The sequence below is a fragment of the Erithacus rubecula genome (genome assembly GCF_903797595.1).
Source record: "Erithacus rubecula genome assembly, chromosome: 1".
Classification (NCBI taxonomy): domain Eukaryota; kingdom Metazoa; phylum Chordata; class Aves; order Passeriformes; family Muscicapidae; genus Erithacus; species Erithacus rubecula.
In genome coordinates, this window is record NC_136658.1 from 68,693,758 (window position 1) to 68,719,198 (window position 25,441).

General features: G+C 39.6%; 1 long non-coding RNA gene across 1 annotated transcript in view; it reads left to right on the forward strand.

Annotated features, from left to right (window-relative positions):
* The first annotated feature begins 1,190 nt into the window (after positions 1–1,190).
* The window catches only part of LOC306802778, an 80,186-nt gene continuing 55,935 nt past the window's right edge, over positions 1,191–25,441 (forward strand). Inside the window, exons 1-3 of the long non-coding RNA XR_013774469.1 lie at positions 1,191–1,202; positions 1,274–1,341; positions 20,033–20,066. This is a non-coding gene — a long non-coding RNA (uncharacterized lncRNA). The remainder of the gene's footprint in view (positions 1,203–1,273; positions 1,342–20,032; positions 20,067–25,441) is intronic.

Here is a 25,441-nt window from a genome sequence, read left to right on the forward strand (position 1 = left end):
GCATGGATAAATCAGAAACCAGTTTTGTGTAGGTTGATGTATCAGAAACAAATCTGTGATCTTATGTCTTCTAGCAAAGTGTGTTGGATGTGCAACTCATCACGAATTTATTGGATTATTTATCTCAAGACTTTTATTTTATTTTGACTGCAAAAGTCACTCATCTCACCTCCTCCCAAGAACCTGAATTTTTTTTCCTTCCGTATCCTGGCAAGTATCAAGCCAGAGAAGAGTCCAACCTTTGTTTGCAGAGCCCAACAAAAGGAGAGTACCAGGGCTCTCACCCATCTGCAAAACCAAGCATGAGCTCTACCTTGAGAACTCAGTTTGGAAGAGCTCCTAGGTGATCAGTCATGTCCAAACCAGCCTTGACCATTGCTTTTCCTAAAGGTGGGAAGCTCTGGAAAGCTTGGTCCCATGATCTTCCATTTTAAGCAAACAAGGTTGCAAGTGGGTAACAGCAGAGCCTCGCACGCTGCGACCTGCAGTTCCAGGCAGTGCGTCTGTGCTGAGAGCAGGCAGCTGTGCTCTGTCCCAGCCTATGCAAATTAAGTGAAATCTCAGCTTAAAAATGGCAATAATGTGGTCTGCAGTAGACAGAAAGCAGTCTCTAGAAAAACAGCTGGCATGGGAACAGACTGCATATTGCTTTTTAATTTCTGGAAGGCACCAATGTAACAAATTCATGACAGCCCCTCCCCTGTTCCCTAGCTCTGCTTGGAAATTTTTTGTAGGATATTATTCTGTTCTCTTGGACAGGGTTTTTATGCCTGGTGCACATAAACACTTCCTAGAAATGCTGCTTTTCAATAATTTTCATCTGAAAATGAAAAACTAAAAACCTAGTTTGCATAATTCAAATTTGGTGTTCTCGGAATTGTTTAAGGTGTAAAAATCCCCAGTTTCTGAGTTTGCCATTGCTCTCTGGTGTTCTGAATAGATTTTGTAATCAGTAAATGTAATAGTAACTGCAGATGCTAATCAATCACTCTGATATCTCAAAGTGAGGCAAGTGGAATGTGAATAATTTGTGTTGTGTTTGAGACTACTACAGATTGGTGTCTCTGTTTGCATTCATCAGGGGCTGTTGGATGTGAATCAGAGACAAAGCAGAACTAATAACTAAAAACCCTCCTCTCTTTTTGATGCAGTCAAGCCCCATCTGGACCTCTTAGCCTTCTAGACCATGCCATTGCAGTGAGGTGAGAACAGCCTGACATGAACCTTCTGAACACCATGCTGGAGCAGCATCCCTCAACCTTGCTGCTCAAAGGTGGTGATCCTGAGCAAGCTGGGTGTTGCAGCACCAGAGTCCTGTGTCCTGATGACTGTAAACCTGGGGTGAGTAACTGGTGTGATATTGTAGGGGTCTTTGCTGTGAAACTGGATATCCATAATAATAATTTGTTCTGTATTGCTTTTGAATGACAACTGAATATTAAAATTTGAGGCACAAGGGAAAGCTGGAATAACTCAGTTTAGCTATAATTTCTAAGTAATAAGAATACATATATATATATATATATATATATGTAACTGAAGCTCTCTAAATTTTCATGTCTATCCCACACACTAATGCCAGTTTCAATCTCTGTTCAATTCCATGTGAAGCTGAATTCATAGCTTGCTTTTAAAAACCTGTCTTATTCATCCATGAGTTTTGCAAAGATGTGCCATCTTCCTGAGGATTTGTAGGGTGTTATCTTTTCTAACCACACTATAATTTCTTCAGTACAAGTTCCTGTGTGTACTTACAGTGCCAAGTGGAAGTTAAATGTGAGAGAGGACCCAGAGCACCTTAAGGCACATCTTTTATCTGCCTAAAGCCAAGCTCTGAGGTCAGATTGGTAATGCTGAACCTTCAAACCCTTTAGGTTGTGTCATTCCAGTGGAGCTCAATGGAATTACTGTGATATGAAAATGATGGAATGATTAGTTGGCTGGAAATTAGGGTCAGAATTATTTATTTTTCTCATGTGCAATTTTACCTGTTTAAACATTTCTTTCCCCATATCAAAATTTTTTAGTGGGAGGCAAAGTTATGAAGGGCTTTGGTTTGGAAGCATCCAAATATATTGCTTCAGTCTTGTTGTTCTAAATATGATACTTTAATATTGTTGAATTAATAATATTTTCTTATGAGCCAGCTATCCGGCTGGGATGCAAATTGTCTTATTCCCAGATTCTCCTGGGCAATTTATATCCACCATGACAGCACACCCAGAGGCAGTTTCAAGTTGAACTGAGTTGCAATAAAATATTCTTGTTCAGCTAAAAAATAAACTGAAACATTTGGTTTGGGTCAAGCCCATGCAGTGAAAAAAAAAATTTTGTTTTGATTTTCCCAAAGGAAACCTGAATGCTTTGGGCAAAATTGATTTGATTTTTTCCTTGAATAGAAAGTTGGTTTTGTGGAAACTTTATTTCCCACCACAGGCTGAAGTGTTGGAGAGTGTCCCTAAGCTTTTGTGCTGAAGCAATTAAAAGCCTCTGATGCTTTAAGGAGGAACCCTGCAGCCTTATTTACAGAAACCTCTCTAAAAATCTTCAGTGAAATCTGAAGGGAAAATTCTTCTCCATGTCTTGCTCTCAGCTGTAAATATTAACTATTTATGTACATGACAAATATTAACTATTTATATACCTTTTATACCACAAGAGGCATATTCAGATATTTGATTTACTAAAACTTGTGTTGCTTTGAATATTTGCATTTAAGGTCTGATAGGTTGATAGGTTGGCTTGCTCTGAGACACAATTATGTTGTGCTATGGCCAGCTTTTGGGTAGGTAAAATTTTACTGCATCCTGACACACTGCATCCTGCAAATTCCACTATAAAAGCTCCATATTCCATGCATTAATACCTGAATCTCTTCCACTATCTTTTTCCTCAGTTTAAACTTGCAAGCAATAGTGAGCCTTTTCCACTTGATTTGCTTCAACTTACTGCTTAAAGATGCACTTGCTACCCACAATTAACACTGGTCATCATCCAAAGCCTGTCTCCCATAGCTGTTACCCAGTGGAATAACATCTTTTTAGTGGGGTGATAGAAACCAACACACCATATTGCAAAGGTGGCTTTGTGGGAGCTGTCTGCCAAGACAGCATCACCTCTGGGGAACCTCACAGCTTAAAAACCTTTTATCAGGTGATAGACACTGCAGAAGATGGTGGGGGCACTTCATCCTTTCTTTCTTTCCCCTCTTCAAAAAACTTCCAACATTTTGATGGTCAGTACAAAAGAAAGGGAAAACAAAAGGGAGACAAAAGCAATTTCAATTTTTTTTTGTGTGTTCCAGTCTATGATTTGGCTGTATTTCTCTGGGTTACATTTTTACTTTTTTTTCTCTAGTAGCATGTAAACAGAAATGCAAGTGTAAAATGAATCCATAAGGATTTTCCTACACTTTTGCTTGGACATTGATGGATGGAGAAGCATTTAAGAGAAAGAAGAATCAATTTTGAATTTTTGAATCCAAAGATGTGGGTCATCTTTTCTGTATTTGCAGCATTGGGTAGTGGCAGGGATTAACTCGAATATATTTGTACTTTCCAGAAGCTCATGGGTTCACCAGTGTATGGCAGACAGTACCACAGAGCCATATAATAGGTGAGCACCACAAGAGTGATGATTAAAATATTTTTACTTTCCATACATTTGGCAGAATCAAACAGCTGCAGCCTTAAAGTTTTGCATATATAAAAATATATATCCTCTGTTATTCCTGGGATAGAACATTTTTCCAAGTTATTAAGTAACAGTGTGTAATTTATAACCATCAAAGTGGAAAACATTATGCAGTGCACGAATTAGCATGAATGTCTGTTATTGAATATGTGCTATATTTCTAGAAAGATGCAATTATTCCACATTGGCAAACTTTAGATTCTTGCTATCGGGTATTATTTAGTTATATTTAACTGGTTAGAAAAGCTTTAATGGATGTCAGCAAGGGCTCTGTAAAAGACATTCCCCAGTAGGTCCAATTTTGTGTGAAATAAGCAAAATTGTTTTCTTCATGAATAATAGTCCAGCATTAAATCAAGACGTTTTGGGCAATGTGGACTGGCAAGGAGGTGCAAATAAGTAATACAGACACACTGGCTGATGGAGCCCTTAAATATCAGTCATGATATTGTGACTGTGGCTTGCCAGGAGTGTTGGTAGGAATTGCATCTGGGATCCAGTTTGCATGTTTAAGATAGATATGCACCTTAATTGTAGGTGCATAGAGAAACAGCTCTCTGCATGGAAAGGTGCTTGATTCCATTGATGCTGTGGCATCAGTGAATTTAGGGCCAGTCTTTCAGTGGGCTGCTGAGCTGGATCTCACCCTCTACTCATTTCATGTAAGGTGGTGATTCACATGTCCAGCTATGGATTGTATCTTCATAGTAGTGTCTGGTTCTTAAAACAGTGGAAGCCAAGACAGATCCACAAAATGCAGCAAAAGAATTAGGTTGCCTCCAGCTTTGTAAATTCTCTTTTACATGTAGATACCATACTGTCTGAACTAGTTGACTCAAACAACTGTGCTGATATTTTGCTGTAACTTCCAGTATTTTAAATACTGTGTTTCTCACAGAATTGTTTACTATAATTTAAGGTGTTTTGTTGGAAATGTAGTGTCCTTTTTCACTTAGTGATGGAGCTAATTCCCACCTTATTTTTTAGCTACAATATGTGAAGAGGTACTCTCTTCAGAGCCTGCAGAATTCTGCTGTGAAGGTCCTAGAGAGATCACAAAGACCAACAGCTTGATTTGTAAAAGAAGCTGTTATTATTTACTTAGTTTAATAGACACTGCTCAATCTGTGTTCTGGTTCCTAAATATCACTGGCATCCAAATGCTTTTCTTTAGAACAATTAAGGCAATCAAAAGTATTTACTTAAAGCACTGAATCACTTAAAGAAACAAGTGGAATACTACTACAGTATAAAATATTTTTCCAGTGGAATTTGATATCTCTGTAAACATTTTAGATGTAATTTTCTTCTGATTCATTTTTGAGTCCAATGAGGATCCAAATATCAAGTTTACTATCAATTTCCCCCCGAGAAGCAAGTCCTGTAAATTGGACTACAAGTAGAGAACTGATTGCTTTATGTGATTTTATTTATATCATTCAAACATATGTCAGAACACCACTATATTGTGGAGTGTAATAAAAGGCTGACTTAGGTTATGAGTCTTTTAGGACAATCCACACTCGTTGGGCACCTCCACACACCCATCTTACACACCCATATTTTGCAAACATGGGCTACAGCTGAGTGTTAGAGCCATGCAGGGCAGGCATGAAAACCCCTAAGGACACCTCTGATCTGAATGTTATATTGGCCTCATTGAAATATGTATTTTAAATGAACTGAGCCTGATGTCTTTCTTGTATGGGAATATGTTGTCTTAATGATGCTTCTTTGAGAGCCGCTGATGAGAAAAAGGAATGAGGGAACAGTCATTAGCATTAGGAACATGAAAGTGCTGAATGATGGAAGCTATCCACTCTATTCCAGCCACAAGTTTTTATAGTGTCTACTAATACATTATAGGGCACTGCAGGTTTCTGTGGTACATGCAGAGTTGGTGAGCTAATGCACACCAATAAATCCCAGTTAGCTTCTGCTCTGCCCTGGTGATCTGTGAGAAAGTCCTAAGAGATGTGCTGGCACAACCCAGTGCAAGGAAGATATGTGTGTCTGGGCACAGCATTAGGACTAATGTGGATCAGAATACTTCCCAAAACATGCATATTCCTCATGAGGATGGCTGCTAGCACACCGTGTAGCCCTGGCAGCTATCCCTTGTGAGATACCACCAAGGAAAGACTTCATCAAAGTTGTCAGTTCCATGGCTGCAAGGGCAGGGAGGATGCATGAGCATGCTTGGGCTGCCCACAGGAAGTGTGGGAGGCAGCCTGGAAAGCCCAGACAGCAATTCCTGGGACATGAGGGCAGTGACTAACTGGGACTTGTGCCACAGCTCTCACATGATGATAGAGTCATGGGCCAAAAGGAAGGCACTTCAAAAGCATATGTGAAAGCAGATATTCAGTTTGATAAGGTGAAGAGATAGCAGGAGAAAGGACTGCTGCAAAGTGTCAGGATCTGCAGAACAGAAAGTGAAGAGTGTATAGGAAGCTAGAGAAGGGTTTGATGTTTGATGGGTGAGGGAAAGGAAGGAAGTTCTATCATGATCTGATCTGCAGATTCATGAGTCAGGTATCAGGCATGCAGAGTCAGATGAGTCTTTGACAAAAACTTCCTTCTAAGCCCAGGAATGACCCTTTCCTACACCCATGGTTTGAAGTTTGTTACTTGGAGTTCAAAAAAAATAACTTGCAAAAAAACAAAACTCCAAAAGAATCTTCATGGTCCATGGTTTTCTTTAAGAATTTAATGTGTTCTTGGCTTTCATACACTATCAAGTACTAATTTTAATGCCCATTTATTCTTCAGTATTTCTTAGGCAGTTTTTTTTCTATGTGTTTGTCAGGCATGCTCTAGAAGAAAAACTGCTCCAAGAAATTTAAACCTGTGACCCTGTTTGTACTAAGAAAAGGAGAGCTTAACAAGGGAGCAGAGTGTCCTCCAAGCCCCTGGTAAATCAATGCAAATGGAAAATCTCCTGTTTTCGCTGTACTTTGTTTCCAGGAGGAAAACAGCTTGTCTTTGCCAGGTCCAGAATTTGAGCCTTAGTGATCTTCTTACTGCCATTTTCTGAGGCACTGTGCCAGTAAACTCTCCTGACTGAGACTGACCTTTAGTACCTGGAACAATGGAAATCCCGTAACAGCCTGAGAGAGAACAGTGAAGAACCTGTCTTTGTAAAGGAAGGCTTGGAATGACCATGTGTGCTTTCAGTAGAAACTATGTGTGGGCAAGAAGTCATAATTAGCTGCACTGGTTATAACGAGCAAATTGAGAAGAAGGATTTGTGATCTTTGGGTTGAAGAGACCAGGTGCGGGTGCCACTGGAAATCTCATCACAAGCTGCTTGGCAGAGGTTGGAGCCTGTATGTTTATATGTGTCTGGTTTTATTTATAGGGCATTTTGGGATTGCACAATCCAAGGGAGAAAAGGCAGTGGGAAAAATATATCTCCTTTCCTGGTTGCCTCACGGAGTTATTATGAACACAACTCACTTCTTAGCAACATACTGTTTACTCAAGTCAAAAGTTGTGTGAAGGGCATTTTGGGAATGAAAGTGTCAGAAGTGCCTAAAGCATGTTGACTTTGAAGAGACAGTTTTGCTATAAGAAGGACACTTCTGTCATTTGTGCTTTGTACCTTGTGCCCAACAAGCCCACCATGAGGGGAACAGAAATCAAAATGTTCTAGTGTTGGAAAATTTCAAGGCAATGAGACATACCTGGCACATGGTAGGTGAAATCAGTACATCACAAGAGAGCTGAATTGCTTCCTTGATGTTTTCTGTGTAGTGTTTAATTTAATGCACAGCATTAAAATGCAAAATTCGAGCCAAAAATTAGCCTCTGAAAATAAATCGGGCATCCACCCAAATGCTTGACAGGAGCTAAGCCTTGTATTGTGGCTCTGTATAATGGCTGAAACCCCATGGCAGCCTGGGCCCGAGTCCTGAGTCAAGAGCTGCTCAGGGAGTACCTTTTCCCTGTAAATATGTGCTTAAATATCAGGCTGCTGAAATGGTGCATCCGGCTTGACTGATCCTGTGCTGGTGAGATGTGAACAAAGAAAATGGCATGATCCAAGACAAATAAAGGAAGACTCTGTAACAGCAAGGACTTATTTTTCCTCACAGTGAATTCAGTGATTGTTCATTAATGTTCTCACTAATGTGAAGTTAATAGAGAACTGAGCTTCCACAAAGTGTAATCTGGAAAATGTTGGGCAGATGTTCCTGTGTCAAAATGGATGAACTATCCCAGTGAATCTAAAAAGATGTGATCCAAATCCTATTTTATGCACTCTTCAGTGCTTCCTGGTATGGAGGTACATTACTTACTGGGACTAGTAGATAGTAAGTCAGTGCTAACCACTTAATTGTTCAGACTGGAAATTTCCTGAGCTGCAAAAAACCGCAAACATGAAGGTGAAGAATGGTGAACCTCCTGTCTGCAGCTGTCTAAGACAAGACTCCTAATTTCCCCATCCTCCTGCTGCTCTTTAGATGTTTAGATATGTTGTTCCAAGTTCCCATAACATCCGTGTGTACTGACAAAGGAGATCTGTAAGCTCTGTACTGTCCAAACTAAATAATAAATTACCACCTGAAGTCTCCTTTCTGAATGTCCCCCTACAGAGTTTCTGGGGTGAGCTATTCATCTGGGTTCACATACTCTGTGTGGCTACTGACTTTTACAAAACAAGCTGCTTGCACCCTGTGTCTCTGTTTCACACATGCTGTCTGCTAAAGAACAGGAATGAACCATTAGAGTCACAGTTTGAAAACTGGAAACGTGTCATTGTGTGTCATCAGCTGGAGAAAAATCCCATCATTGCACTGCTACTGCAGCATCCTCCTTATTTGTGCCTCCAACTCAAATGCATTAAATTTATTTACACAGTAGTACAACTCTAAGACAGATTTAATATATTGGGATAAGAAAAGGTTCAGAAAAACCCACTCCTTCGTTAATAATTGAAGCAGCACTTGTGCTGGCAACAGAGGAAAGTGAAGTGATGCCAGGCTATAGGACATTAAGCAGAGAGTCAGCCATAGACCCATAGAATGGTTTAGGTTAGAAGGGGCCTTAAAGACTGTGTGCTGGCAACCATGGGCAGGGACACTTTCCATTAAGCTAAGTTCCTCAATGCCTCATCCATCCTGGCCTTTGATGGGTCTGGGATGGGGCATCTACTATCTCCTCCTCCAGTGCCTCATCACACTCATAAAAAATAATTTCTTCGTAATATCTAATCTAAAACTATCCTCTTTTACTTTCAAGCCTTTTCCTTTTGTCCTATTGCTACATATCCTTGTAAAAAGTCCCTCTCCAGTTCTCCTGTAGCCCCCCTTAGGAACTGGAAGGTGTTCTAAAGTCTCCTCTCCAGGCTGAACGGCCCCAACTCTGTCTTGGGAGTACAATAATAAACTGATTTAAGAAACACATACAAATACTGAGTTTAGTCCAGCAATCATTTAGTCCAGAACATGGACTGAATTGTAAAAAGCCCCTTAGGTTAGCTACTGTGTACCCTGACAGTGTAGGACCAAGGCAAGCTTCTGTTGGACCAGTACTCCACACTCCAAGCAATGGGATGCCTGTTTCCTAAAATATCTTCCTTTGTAAAGAGCTTTTGTTTTTTCCCCTTCACAATGGGCAGTTTAAAATTCACCTCATGATTTCATCCACTGTTCCTAATTGCATCCTTTCTCCTGGAGGAGGTAACTCCCCTTGGTGTGCAGACCCTTCAAATAGGGATAAGAAAATCGCTGTCCCTTTTCTTTTGCAGATGTATTTAAGCCCAGCTGTATTCATAACTAGCCTTTCAAATCTTCCCTCCTGCAGCCCCCGCATCCTTTTTGCTGCACTGTTGTTACAATTTCTCACTGGGCATACGTCTTTTCTGCTTTGATGGTAGTACAGCAGCCACGACAGGTTTGTCAAACCCTTGCATACCGAATGGAAGACAATTAATACTATTGTTCTTCCATTTTACAATAGGAGATAGACAATTTCCTTTTGCTTGGACTTTCTTCCCACCACCTTCTGAGCTGGAACAGATTGTCCCCTCCAGTGTAATTTCAGTCATATTTAGTCCTTTAAATTGTGTTTGGATTTTTCCCCTTAAAAACAGGAGAGCATTAAAAAAAAAGAAAAAAAAGAAGTGAATGAGAAGCTTTTGCCCTTTGCATTTCTCAGCTGTTTCATTTCATCATTAACCCTATCTCTGTTAAAAAGGTTTGGGAAAAGTAAGGCATGCGAGGAGATTGTGACAGGTGAAGGGGATAAAGCAAGACAAATGCTTTGGAGGACTGGGCATCAGTGGGAAATAGATGCTTTTGAGCAGGGGAGCTGAAGGAAGTATAGCAATGATTACACTGGAAGGCTGAACTGGGAAGGCCAAGTAGGCAGTAGGTAGCAGGAAGTGATACATCAGTGGCAGCTAAGGGCCAGTGGGAGAAAAAGAAAAGGCTCTGTACCACCGTCAACTGACTTGATCACCTGCTGAGTGGGAAGGGTGAGAAAAGCAATCCTCCTGGTGCAGCAGAGAGCATGGGAAAGCTGGATTTGTAACTTGAAAGACAGTTGATCTGGGAAATTTTTCTGTACTGAGGCTATGACTTGATGTGGATGGTAAGGTGTGGCATGGGAAGATGGAGCAGAGTGAACAGACATTAAGATGGAACGGTCTTCATTCCACCAGCATGTGCGGCATAACTTGACACAGCACTGTTACAAAAAAGATTGCCAGAGGTATGAGCTTTAATGAGCTTAAAAAAACTCTCCTTGGGGCAGCTAGGGGACTCCAAACTCTAAGGGGAATCTCTGTTCAAGGATTCCTCTTTCAGTTTATAGCACTAGAAGGGCACCATTGTGATATAACAGAAACAAGCTTCTGGAGGAGAAGCCCAAGACTGTGCATGGAGTGCAGTTGGATCTACAATATTTGGATAAAATGGTGCAAACTACCTCATCTTCATGGATCCTGCCTACTCCTTCAGGATGACAGATATTCTGAAAATTACTCGCTGTTGCAGTTAGCATAAGGAAGCCTTATATGCCAGCTGGTTTTGATTTTAGCTCTGTGGTGCTGAATGGTCACAGGAACATCCCAGAAGGTAATAGCCAGAGAAGCATCAAGAAACCTGCTAGGGTTTGCAAACAACCCACTAGGAACAGACTAGAGTGCAAAAATAATGATTGCTTCGTTTTGTTCTGTTTCTGAGCAGTTTTTAACACATTTCTTAAGCTGCTTTATTACTCATAGGATTTAGTTACATTTCAGTTTTGTTGGTGGGTTTTTTGTTGTTGTTGTTGTTTTTTTCATTAAACGTGCAATGCAGATTTTCCTGCTGGAAACAGTTTCCAACAAACAAGTATTTAAGGGTTAAGCAAACTTGACCCTTTCCATTTTAAGTCTTTGGCACTGCCACACCCATAAGTACCCAGGACAAAAATTGAATAGCACAGTGGGTTTCCCAAACGCATTTGATGTCGGAAGTTCCTTGATTATTTGATAGCCTGCAATCATTAGTCATAGTGGTGTCGCCATGCCCTGTTCCAGCTGTGTGTGCTTGGGCAGGGTTTTGGACACTGCAAGCAATGTTATTTTGCACAGGAGCCAGCTGGAGGTTCCATGGTACATGGACAGGCATTTGCATAAATGTTAACTGCATGACTGCCTAAGCACAGGAGCAAGGGCAGTTCCTTTGTGTGAAGCAATTCAAGCTGCTGAACCAGCAACCATCCCCCTCCTTGCTCTGGGCAAGAAAATATTTGTAGGTACTTACCCTGTCCTACACATAAAAACAAATAAACAGAACAAAGTAGGACTGCCCCCAAGTGTAATTCTGACAGATTGTTTATGTCCCAGAACCTCAAGGAATGTTGAATTGTTCTTGACTCCTGGGGAAGAAAAATAAAAAAGAGGAAGAACCTGTGCTTGGGCAGACTTACAGGGCAGATTATGCACATGGGGTGCCTGGCCTGTGGAATATTGTTATCTATATTTGTTGCACCTGCTGATTTCAGTCCTATCAGTATGTTTTATGGGTTACAAAATGTGTTTTCATTGCACAAGTCTGTACATTTGGTTACCCTAGCTTTGACTCCTTTGCTCACTCCGTGCTGCTTTTCTGAGCACATGTACTCTCTGTCAGAAAAATGCCTTGAGAAATTGCTTTCAAAAACTGATCTGAAATTGCAAGGAGTCCCATGTCTCTGCTTCTCAGATTTATTTACAAAATATTATACTGGATCTGGTGCTATATTTCACACCCACTTTGGAACAGCTTAATAGTTTCAGGTCTGTCTTAAATAAAATTTTAAAAATCCTCTTTTGGTTTGAAAAGCAAGTCTCTTTCCTTACTTCATATGAATAAATCTTCTGTCTGCAGCAGCAACTGGCCAAGCTACAGTGCTCTCATAATAAAAGTGAACACTTGCCTTAAAGGGAAGGTTATCACTTCAGATGGTCTGCTAAAGGATTTACAATTCCCAGCTTCTTTGCTCTAGCTAGTCTGATCTGAAGGATGGCAGAAGAGCAGACAGAAGCCAGGCTAGGAAAGGGCAAGACCTTCAGCTGCGACCTGCTTTGGCTACAGTGCTGTTGGAGAGAGAGATACCACCTCATCCTCTCCTCACAGTGTTGTTGGCCAAGCAGTGTCCCACTCTGGATGCCACATAGGGATGGTAGTGCTGCTGTTGAAGAAATGTGGAGGACATGAGGCATTGAGAGAGAGCAGTAATAAAGCATTAAACACACCCTGAAAGAGGACAGGTTGAGTGGATGCAATCTGAGGAGGACCTACTGTGAGTGGAGAGGTGCTGACTACTTTATCGTTACTGAATATTTGATGCAAAAGTCCAGTGAGACTTTTTTTTAAGTAAATCCAGCATAGAGTAGTTGGGAATGCAAGTTCTAGGTAGAACTTTTAATTTCATCTGTGTAAAAGGCTAGTCCCCCAAAGTTGCCTTAGTGAAAATGAAGCAGGTTGGAATCATATATAGATTTGAGGGCTGGTAGTTTTTTCAACCAGATTTGGTTGGAGTGTCCTGTTTGGTTTTCATTTCTACCTGGTAAAGCTCTGTGGATCGAAAATGGGGTCTGCCTCTGCAGACATGCACAATTTAGTATTACTGTACAATTGAAACAGAACATACCAGGTCTCAAACAAACCCCAACAAGTGTAGGGGTTTAACAGGAAAGATCTAATTTATTGCACTGTTACTAAAGGTATACAAGAGGAAATATGAAAAAAAAAAAATGAAGTTTTTGTAGAACTCACTGCAGAATAAATTAAAATATCAGAGTCTAAGCAAGGAAAAGAGTAGACTAAAAACAGATTGAAGCAAAGAGACAATTTTCTTTCATCATCTCACCTCCTTCCCTTTCTGGATGAATCTACCTCAGAGAACTTTGTGAATGAGGATTTTAGAAAACAGGAAGATGACAATAAGTGTTTTGCATTGAATTAGATTCAGTATCAGATAGGTTTTTTTCTAATTTCTAGCATCCAGCTCTAATGGGATAGTCTAGAAGGTGACAACAAAACCTTAAATGCTGCTATATTTTCTACTTGTACTGTCACAGAGAATTTTTTTCAGAGCAATATTGGTCTGAGGAAGTGCAGAGAATACCAATTTCTGACATTTCTTTTTCATCAAAATCAGATGAAAACCTGAATAAAGGTACTGATTATGGTATTAGGGTAGGATTTGTAAAAACTACAGTACAGTCAGTGTAATGTCATACAGTGGTTTGGTAATGTACATGCTGTGGTTTGGAAAACTCCATATCCTTATTTTCAGATTAAATTCTTCACAATCAATAGCATTTTCAGCTAAAACATCATTCCTTGCTTTAGAAGATTAAACTCCCTTTCATGTCATGGCAACAGCTCTGGTTAGAATCCTAACACTGTTGTTGCCGAAAGATTTTGTGATGTTGCACGCTCATATTGAGCTAAATTAGCAGCAGGAGTCGTGCAGGGAAGTCACAGTCCATATCATCATCGCAGAGTGGGAAATTGTTTGATTGAAGCAATTTCCTCTAGCCACAGTGGGCAGCTCATAAGCTGCTCAGGCCTTTTGCAAGTGGGAAATGTGCAAAGGAATTTAGAAGAAGGAATACACTCCTGCCCCTGCTCACATGGCCAGTGGTGCATGCAGCCCTGATCTGAACGGGGAAGGAGATGTGTGAGATTCAGTACATAAATCACTGCAGGTTCAGAAGCTGCAGCAACAAAGAGGGGACAGTGTGGTGCAATGCTACAGACTTCACTGCATTTTGGAAAATTTGCTGCCTGATGGTGGCTTGTTGGACTTCAGCACAGCTAACCTGCACTACACAAGATCATACGATAACCTCTAAATGGTCATCAGTTACATAATTAGTCACTGGTGTAAGATATCCACTAGAACTGTTCAGAAAATAAAGGTTCTTTTAAAAATACTGGCATTTCATTGGGGGAAAAAAAGGAATTTATAGTTGATTAAGAAAAATAAAAGGTTTTTCCCTCAGAATCTGAAAGCATTTGAAAGACAGCAAAGCTTTCTGAAAAAAAGTTTTGTTTAGTAAACCCCTCTAATTTTCCCATCACTAAAATGTATGAAAGGAAAAAAGTTGAGTCCCAGTGTTTGGAAATGGATGGTCTTATCAGATTTCCCTAGGAACAGAACCACGAACTGCCTTTCCTTATGAGGTCTTTGCTTAGGAAAGGCAATGAGATGTTCACACCTGAAGAGTTTAGATGCAGCTGTGCGCCTGTATTTCTACCCCATAGAAGACAGCATTGACCTCCATAAATGTGCTTTTGTGCACGTCTTAAAACAGCACCTACCTCTTCTTCCCATCTCTGCAGCCATTTCATTTGTGCACATTCACATCTAGACTGCTGTTTGTTTTAGAGGGAAGGCTTTATAATTGTAATTCATGGGGACTCAGGACCACACATTATGTATTAAAAAACTTTTTTTTGACCTTTGAAATATTATACCAAGAGCAGCTAAGAAATTAAGGCAAGAAATTTGTGTAAACTGAATGTAGAATTCCTCTTAGGAATATAAATGTGAGAAAATTAAATGTCAATATCTACCTTGGTGTTTACAAGTGCAGCCACAGCATGCCAATTCATTGCCTTACCTGAATTCCAGTTTTGTCTTTATATTTCTTTTAGAAAAACTTTATGTTATTGTGAAGTTGGGTTTTTTTTATGTATTTTAAGAAGTTCAGATATGCAGTCTCTGGTAGCACTGAATGTCCCCTTTGTGAGGGACTTTCTTTGACACTGTTCACTGCTGATCCTGTAGAAGCAGGTGCAAAAATGTTTTGCATGGTTTTAAGAGAAGCAGAGTTCCAGCTCTGGCAGTGGGTAGGCAGGGTGACATTATTTCACCCCCTTTGCATTCTGTTTCTTTTTACAGTATTTCTTGTCTTATCAGACTTATAAGACTCTTGTCTTATATTTCTGGAGGAAATAGTGTCCTATTCTCATTTCACTCAATCCCTGGGGCCATCAGGGACCATGTGCTCAGTCCCAGATTCAGATGAGGCTTTTACATAGTACATAAACACAAACAGGCTGCCCACTCCTGTCTGTGCACTGGGAAGGAAAGGAGAGTGAAAACAGAAGCATTTTAAATATTATGGCACCTCCAGAAGCTCCTAATATTTGGAAATGAGACTACAATAGATCTGTGCTTCCCGTTGACTCAATAATTCACTGCTACAAAAAGAGATAAAGAAAAATCCTTCCCTTGGCATATCTTGTTGATAAAGTGCATCTCTTGCATGTCTTGCATCTCAAGATTTAGGTGAGAAAGTTGTTATTGAGAGTTTTTTATTTGCTTCAGTCCTAGTTTTGTAATATGGCCTCAACTACCTAGTCCTGCCAGAATTCAGGAGGCACCTACTGTTATTTTAGTGTAGAATAGTCTGGTTATCCTCCACAATTTTACTGAGTTTGCTTTACTTAATACAGCAAAGGCAACTGATAAAAGTTATGCAGATATCACTCTGCTGTCATCTACCAGGCTCAGCTCAGGTGGATCAATCACCACAGTTGCAAGTTGGCAAAACTATTTAATCACCAAAATATGAATATTTTCCCCTTTAACTGACTTCTTTTCTTGACAGTTAAGGATATATCCTGATGATCAATTTGGTGTCAGTCTAATTAATATTTACATAATTTAAAAATGCATCCAGAACGGGTGAGTTTGATTTTAACATTCAATTTTCTTGAATTTTTATATTACTAAGATAATAAAAATGCAGTGAATGCAGCTGTCTCAGACTGACATCATCAGAAAGAAATAACCTTGCTTCTGGTGCTAGCTGAAATGTAAGAACAGCATCTGTAAAGTTAAGCCAATAACCCCCCTTTTCTGAGTTTCAGAAAAGTTGATTCACCCAAATCCAATTAAAAGAATGTGAATTAATTAAATTGCCCTTCCACTAAAGTTGAGGCTTAAATAATTTGCTGCACTTGACAGAAAAGCAAAATAACTTTTATTGAATAAAGGGTGAACTGAAACAGAGTTTCTGCCTTTGAGGTAAACTGGGAATTGAGTGTTCAGCTCAGAATAAATGATAAACTTGGCTATTTCCATGTAGCTCCTTGATGGGCTCATCTACACTTGCAAGTACTTGCATGATCACCTTGGCCATCACCTGAAGGGATTAATTGCTTCTGAGCAGGTGTATGGTGATGATCACCTTACTTCTGAGAGGAGACAGAGTCTCCAGCAGACATTCTGCTGGCTACATGTCAAATTCCCAAGTCCAACTGAGCAATTTGTCCCCCTCCTGACAAGGACTGGGAGAGAAAATTGTGTGGAAAATCTCATAGATCAGGATAAAGACAGGAAAATAGCTTACTGATTATTGTGATGGGTAAAACAGACATAACTTTCGGAAAATAAATATAATTTCTTTTCCAGAGAGAAATGGAACAGACTGATAAGAAACAAGGACATTTTTTTTAAACGGAAAACTAGAAAACATTTTATAAGCAGACATTTTAAATCTGTGTCAAGAGGTGATAATAAATATGGGCACTCCTCTGCAACAATATGTTGTTCCCTATGTAAAGAACTAGCCCAGATTTAGCTGCACTCAACATAATTTGGAGCTTCAAGTGTTGGTAAAAACAAAAATAATTCTTACCTACTCTGTGCTGGTTCACACTTTGAATAATGTTGAGCAACTGCAATGTCTCTTAAAGTTAAGAGAACATTTATTGTGCAGCATATAATCTTTCCATAGTTTTTGCTACATTAACTTTTAGAAATTACACACCAGCTGGGCTGTTATGGGCACTCTTTGAGTCATACACAGAGTCAGAGCAAAGGTCACAGCCAAGGTACTGGTGTTTTATAGGTGAAATCAAAGGTATAAAGGAGGTTGAGTTGGCTCAGCTTGGAGTTTACATATTTTATTTTATATTTTTATAGAGGGAACACTTCTTTGTTGGATATGTTTTACACAATAACCTGTACAGGTATGTAGAATATGACTGAGAGAAGTATCTGAGAGAAGACAGTTTTGGTAAAGCTGGGAAATTGCAGGGAAAACAAAATAAACACTTATTTGTCTAATCACTGAGTAAATTTTGCTTAAAGAAAACAGGTAACTGAAGTCTAACAAACAGGATGGACGGACTAGAATTTAACCAATAAGTAAGGCAAGTCTCTTCAAACATTGAATTTGATGAAGTTTTGAAAACTTTATTTAATATTTCCTAGTTGCATACCAAATTAGTACTCTACTTCTTATTAGATTCTGAGTATAGTATGTTTGCACATACTGCATAAATATATGTATGAAAAATATTTCTCAGTGACAGACTTTGAAATGAGTGGCTTGGGGGACTTTTTACTCTTTCTTTGTAAAGGATTTCTTCCTTTGCCTGTGGAACTGAAGTAGTCTTCTGTCCTAATAGACCATAAAACAATAAGACCCCAATCTTGCATTCTATGAGATATCTAAATTAGGAATTCACGCATACAAAAGGAAACTACCAGAGGTGCAGCTTGCAGACACTGATCAATACCAGGACTCTTAGGAAGATGCTATGAAATCTCTCTTTCTGTGACTGAAGTTTTTACTTCAGAGCTCAGCTGATAGATACTCATACCTGCTTCTGTACCTGCTTCTGTCAACAGTTGTTCAATTCTGACTCATAAAGAAATTAATTCACTCACTGAATGGTCAGATCACAGATCCAGGTGATGCTCAAAGCTGTGCTAGAGACAACTTGGAAGAGCAGGCAGGTAATTGCAGCCATTTCTCTGGCTGTCACCAGGCCCAGGACACCTCAGACTTGCCTGGTGCTGCTCCACTCCCAAGAAATGCTGCACTGGTGTTGGGGTTTGAGGGTGGCTGTTCCTCTCTGACCTGCTCAGCCTTAGGCCCTAGTCTTGTGCCCTGGTGGCTGGAACCAGATCATATTTATTGAGCAGAAGATATTCCCCTTGATATGGGTCTAAGGCAGGTTGCTGAAAAAATTCTTGAGACTTGTAAACTTGAAAATAAATGTAAAGAAAAGAACAATCCTCCAGACATGCAGTCTCACTAGTTCTTGGAAACCACAGACTGCTTAACTGGAGCAGAGAAGCTGTGGGATCAAATAATTTCTTGTTAATTCCTTGCAACATGTGTCAAGAGCATCTCATGAGAATTGTAGGTGCTTTCTCTTTTCTCTCCCTTCCAGCAAAGATTCCTGAATATATTCCTGAATATATCACTGCTGCCAGGTGATAGCTGAAACTCTGTATCTAGGACAGAAAAAGTTCTTGGAGTGCTGTTGTCCTCTCGTGGGAGGAATTACTGTTCCTTATAGCAGAGCAAGCAGATGTTGCATTTTCATTGTAACTTTTCCAGTTTGAGAAAGTTTGCTATAATGTTATAAGGAAGGAAAACCTCTCAATTTCCAGAATAATTTCCTCAGTTCTGTTTTCTGTTGCAGCTAAAGAAACAGCATTAGTTTTCAATTTTTCTCTCCAAGAAGGAGGAGAAGTGGAAACTCAGATCTAATTCTTCAGAGGAGTTTAGCCAATTCATGACATTTCCTTTAGTACTATAGTCATTTACTGTGATAAAGTCCTCTGCTTGTGTAAGGAGAAATGTGGCCATCACTATACAGTTTGCTGACACTGGCTAACAGAACATATGCCTGTGTTTTGGCAGGGAGATAGCAGGTGCCATCCTGTGGGATGTTTTGGGGGAAGTACAGATGTGACCCCAAACTGTATGTTTGCCTTTAGCCCGACAGCACAAACCTCCCTCTGTCATCCACCCAGCTGTGTGCTGTGCCTGCACAGCCCAACACTGAGATGCTGCATCAGTGGGGATCATAAATATCCAGAGCTCACTGCTCAGTGTTTTTGAGCTGCATGTCTCCATCATGTGCTTGTCTGGTGCTGTGGGTGTCTGGCATAGATACAGGTTTCCTAGAGAAAAGGATGGCAGGAGCTGTGTGGAGCCCAGAATATTCCCTGCTTTGTAATGTGGCCACAAGCAGGTGGCTGTGTTAGCCACCCATCCTGAGAGCAATGGGGTTGAATTTCTGCCCTGCTCTCCTGAAGATGGACTCTGTTGATCCTTTCTCTTCCATGGCTTAGGAAGCTTTCACAGAGCAGCCACTGAATCAGAACAAATCCAGTTCACACACAGGTCTGAGCATCTTCTGATTCAGCAGAGGAGATGCAATTTCTGTGCATGCAGGGAAGCCAAATATCCCTCTGAAATACAGAGGTGAGTTCCTTGGGAAGATGTGTCGTGCTGCAAAAGGCTGAAGGCAAATTAAATTTGGGAAGAGAGATAGGCAGAGGGTAAAAACTCCATGAATATTTAATACAGGGGTATTCCTGCAGAAAGCATTAATGCAGATTCAGCTGCTACTAAACTGTCCACAGCTGCTGTTTCTCTGTCACCTTTGGAAGGGGAAGATCTTTAATGAATATGAAAGTCAAGCTTCAGGCATAAAAGAACATCTCAAGTTGCTCACTTTAATTAAAAGAAAACTACTGTCTCTTGTCATCTTACAGATATCCATGTTCAGAATTGAATAAGCTGATTTAATTTGGGAAGATTTTGGAATAGATTGTCTTGAAAATATGGAAGATCCCTTCATTCTTTTGTGCATCTCATTGGTTTATTCCCCTTCTTACTGGTAAGGGAGAGGGACGATTAAAAAGAAAAGATTCAAGACTTCTTTTGCTTTTTCCTTTCTATTTTAAAACTGTGCATGTGATAGACAGAGGAAGGGAGAGCAAGGAAAGAGAGAACAAGACTCTTTAGGAGGAAAATTTGAGAAATTGCCCCATTCACTCCACTGCTTCCTAGTCACTCTTTTTCCTACTTTATTTCCAGCAGAAAGAAAGAGAGAGGAAATGGAGAAAAACAAGTAGTGAGGAAGGTGATGGCAAAGAATCCATGCATTATAGGTTTTGCTTATATAAGGAAAAATATATTGGTTCTTAAATTTTTGGTCAACACTTCCTATGGAAAGGATGCTTTTAAAACCAGCTTAACATGTCCACATCATTATTTGTGTATATAGCACTCTACATGTCTGAAAGAACACTAAATCGTTCTGGGGAGTTTGCTTCAGTGCAGCAGACTAGCTTTAAGTTACAGTAGTGAAATTAGATGTTATTGTTGTTGACACAGGATAGGTCTCTCTTTGAGTAAAGGAGACAGTCAGAGTGCTGTAATGCTGCAAAATATATTTGGGAATATACAGTCAAAGTGAAACTGGGTTTAGCCCAGGGAAATTCCAATTGAGTTTCCAAGGTAGCACTCGAAAAGCCTGTCTGAGGAACAGAGTAAGTCTGCATAGGTGAAAAAAAGCACAAGGGTTTGCCAGCAGGAAATACAAAGTTGTTTTTATCCCCATGCCATGAAGGCTGAGGATAATAAGGTCAAGCCTAGAACAGAAGGGAAGAAAGCACAGAGCATGCCAGATCATTGTCTTTAATGGCACAAACTGTAAAATGTGAGAAGCAAGTGCCTTTTGTATCTTTAAAGGCAGAATTAGATAAAGGAAGACCAAACAGTAACTCAAGGAAAAGTGAGTTCCCCAGACTGCAGACAACATGTCATTCCAGCAATGCAGTAAACCCTTCAGCACTTTTCCAGTTAAAACCACTAAGGGTGTAATTCAGATATCAACTCCTGAATTTCTCTGTGGTGAACTACACTAGTACAAAATACATTTGTGATATGAATTTTTCTTAAGGGTAGTCATCACAACATTTCGTAAATGTTTTACTTTTGTCTCTCCTGTTTTTACCTAGGAACTTCCAAATGGGACAACTGTAATTTTTTAAATTAAGGATATCAGATCTGAACACAATGCTTGTAGGTTATTAACATTATATCAGACTATCATTCCAATGCTCTACTTTCCTTCTTGAGGGATCCTGCAGCAATGTGAGATTATATGACCTCAAAAACTGTAAGGCATCAGAGTTAAAGCTAATTAGAATTTATGAGACTGGAGGAAATATCATTTATGTGTGAACACTATAGGTGATAAGGGGTTTAAGATGGTGACTATAGATCTCAGCTGAGTCTGGGTACCAGCTTTACAAGATAAATCATTAGGAGAACATTACACATTATTTTTTCATTTAATCTTCTTTTAAATCAGAAGCCTAAGGTAGGAAAATACTGTGCATATGACACAATTTTGTTGAAATCTAGCCTGGGACTGAAGCAGCAATCAACACCTCCTGTTTAAAAATAATTTCTTTTCAATCTCAGCCACTGAAACAACACCTCCCCATTCAAATGCCCATCCTGTTTTCCTCTTAACACCTGGTTCATATCACATCATGAGTAGGTGTGTGCTTGCTGCACATTCACTGGGGGCTGTGTCAGAGCAATGCAAACCTGCTCCCGTGATTTTAGAGTAAGTACTCTTGAGAGCTCTCTGATCCATCCCATCAAATCCAAGGCAGCTGTTCCATTGTAAAAATCAGCTTAACATATGGTTTATAGAGATAATATAATTATATTATATACAGTATAAAACAAAACAAAAGGTGCTTGAGTTCTATGAAGACAACAAATTTCTATAAGCAGAAATGAGGAGAAAAATGTCATTATTTTCAATATGTACTATTCGTATTAGACTAGCATGAAACATTACCAGCAAAAGAAGAAGAACCATGAAAGGGAGGACTTCACTACTAGGGAAATTGTCTACTTGTCAGATAATACCAACAGATTTTTGAGGAATTAAATCTTTCTAGGAGTTTCTGGTGATGACAGTAACATTTTTCAATTGGCTGTGGCCAGCTTGGTGGGAAACTCGGAAAGCTGGGTGTGTAGAATTTATGTTGTGCACAAACTAAAGAAAATATTAATCCCATAAAGATCTTGAACAGGTCCTTTTAGCCACCTTCCTTCTGTGGGGAAGATTAAATTAATGTTCTTGGCCCTGCATTGAAAGTGCCATATATTCCAAATATCCGTGTTTCACCATATCACTACCTTTGCAAAGTGTTTTTCCTCTTATATTTGATTATTTATCTTTTGTGGCAAAGAACCTTCCATTCCATGCCCGGTGCAAAATGAAACCATTGATTGCAGTCCTTTATGAAAACTGTTTATTTTAGAAGATGTGGAAAACATTTGACCTCTGTTTTTCTTTAAGTCTCCCTTTTCTAGATAGAAGCAACAAAATTCTTGAAAATAATTTCTCATCACTATGTTTTCTAAAGCTCTCAGAAAAAGAGTTACTTTTTTCTGTGATCGTCATATTTTTTACAAGTTTATACTCCAGGCAGGTTCTCAACAGTGCTGTGAGAAGGGCAGAAAAACAGGGCAGAAAAAAGTCATCCTTTTCCACTTATGAAGCCTCTGTACATCACACAAAGTTTCTTGCAGCATGTTCTTTACTCATAGTCCCTTTCTAACCTACTATAACCTCCCAAGATTTTTTTTTTTCTGTAATGTCCTTCCTTTGTTAACAGAGACAGTGACAGAGTGGTAAATAGACCAAAAACTGGTCTGTTTACAAACTGCTCCCTGGTTCTACCTGGCTGTATATCCTGATGCAATATCCAGTCAAGGTCTTAAAAGGCAAAGATATAACAAAGTCCTTTGATAGGGAATGGAGATGTGTGCCATGGGAAACAGTAAGAGCTGCAAAGTAGCAAACTGAGGGGAATAATTGTGGAGTAATTTTAAAAATATAGGGCTCACTGAGTCTCCTAATCATAGTTTTCATAGAAGAAAACAAGTTATATTTAGGACACATATGGTCAAAAATGGCAGTGATAATTTTGGAGGCTGGATTTTGGAGCTGTTAAAAGCATTTCCATTATCCATAAATTACTTGAGAAATCGAAGTTGTAAGTTCAATAGTAGTAAGTACTGGTAGTGTTCTTGGCTGTTTCTGGCACTGTTTTAGGATAGGTATGGAGAAGAGGGGATATTACCCACAGAGTCCATACTAATACCCCATGGAGCTCTGTATATTTCTCCCCAATGAGCTTGCATAGACCTCAAATGGACTCCAGAAAATTATAACAGCAACTCAGTTTAACTCGGTTTCCTGCCATGACAAGGAACTGAACAGTCATAACCAAAGGAAGAAAATTTTGAGTTATTTTGAGATGAGAACAAGGCAGTGTGGCTTTTTTAATGGGAAAGGCATCTTCTAGTGAAGGAAACAGACTGTAGTGACAGAGCTGTGGAACAGTTGTTTCTTCTGAAGAGAGTTTCAGGCTGCATTTCTATTTAATTGGCATCAACCCCACATTCAGAGTTACACTTTCCTCTGAACTTTAATTTGCACTTAAAACTACACTCCACTGCCTCAACACTGTGCTACAATTACTGTTTTCTCACCTTCAACTTTTCATTTTAGAAAGAAACTCTGCCCTCACCTAAGTTTTTCCTCTTCTGGTCCCTCACCCTTTTTTCTCTGCTCACTGCCATGGTTGTGGTTGAAGGGATAAACCCAGACAGCAACTAATCAAAAGGTTGGTGGTGAAGGTAGAGATAGTACAAATCAAATGGAGAAACTTACTGGAACAAACAAAATTGCACAAAACTAAGCAGTGATAAATACTCCTTTCTAATATCACCTGAGTTCTCTCTTGTCCAGGGAGCAGAGGATACCTGGGGTAGATGGAGTGCCAAGGGGCACAAGTACCAAGCCACAGGCGTTGTGTGCATTCAGCTTTCTGGTCCTGATGTCACAGGTTCTTTGTTCTGAGCACTTATAATTTTTCCAGTTTTTCATTTGAGGCTAGGAGTGCTTACCTCAGCAGCTGCTTTTCCTCTGCCAACTTTTATATTACTTTTTTTCTCTTCTTTTGTCTCCATTAGAGGATGGTGAATCACACTGTTGCAAGTACTCTTCATTTTGCTTTTGAGTGTGAAACCAAGAATAGGGTATTTTTCTGTTGTTGGATGATAACTTGGCTTCTCACACCTGCTTCAATCTCTTAACCTACACCATCACTCCCCTGACTGTTTGTAGCCCTTCATTCTACCTATCAATTGTTCTTTGGCTGACAGCACTTCCTAAATTATAATAGGATAAGTTTGGGGTGCAACTAGCTAGAAACCTTTAGATGAAATCACTCAATTCTGTTGGAATTAATCTCAGTGAACATGCACAGGGAACAACAAACCGCATTGCAAGTTCTGGGAGGTATTGTTTTTCCAAATCACAGCTGCACAGAAAAAACGTGGCCTTAGCTTCAAGTGAAGTCACAGATCTTCTACCTGCCTCTCTGTAAACCAAAATGTAGTTACTGTCAGGCTTTGGGGATGCATTTCACATTTTCTTTTTCTGTGGGGAGGAAAAAAGCCTACAACTACAAATAGAGAATCCCTCTCTCTTTTTGTAGAGAGCTTTGAAACAGGAGTTCTAATCACTTCCCTCCATGCATGTACTCCAGTTCTCCTTGGGGATCTTGCTCTGTCAAATAGGATAATTTTGCTCCCTGGCAGAGTTCTCACAAAGTTAAGCCAGCTGTAAGAAGAGGTTTAGTACCAGAGCTGTTTTGCTGAATAAAAGGCATAATAGAAAATCTGTTGCCAGGGATCTGCCATCAAGTTAGGTCTCTCATAAAGGATGACTACAGGGAGTACCTGTTCTTGCCACTTTTGCTGGAGTCCTGTGGCATCTGCAGAGAGGCAGGCAGAAAAGCCTCCCCTCACCAACCTGGCTGTGATCCTTACTCCTATCAGAGCACTGGGCCCTGAGCAGTCAGAGATGGAGCTTTTACATGAGTGGAGTTTGCAAACACCTTCGGAGGAACGGAAATTTGAAATCCAAGTTAGGTTCTTTCATTTATTCATTTTTATTCCAAAGAAACATATATATTTTTCTTTATATGCAAGAAATGTGCTAACATGTATTAATGGAAAAATAAACAGGGAAGTAAAGAAAATTAAAATTATCTTATTTGGTGCTTTTGTTTTATTTTTTACAACAAATATCACTGCTTTATCCTCTCCTTTCTGCAGCTATGTGTCCATTACAGTGTAAACAGTAACTATACCATAGTGTTACAGGCAAATGTGAAGCTCCACACCTGTAAACAAGGATTAAAACTTGTTGCACAAAACCACATGAATTTTTGCACTTGAAAACTTGTTGCACAAAACCACATGAATTTATGCACTTGAAATGAGCATGCATTTTCTCAAACCACCTGCTGGCAAAACAAACACACATGTTAAGTGTGTTTGTTTTGTTTGCTTTTATGCCCACATGCTTCACATTCCATTAACTGTCCAAGTACATTGCATAGA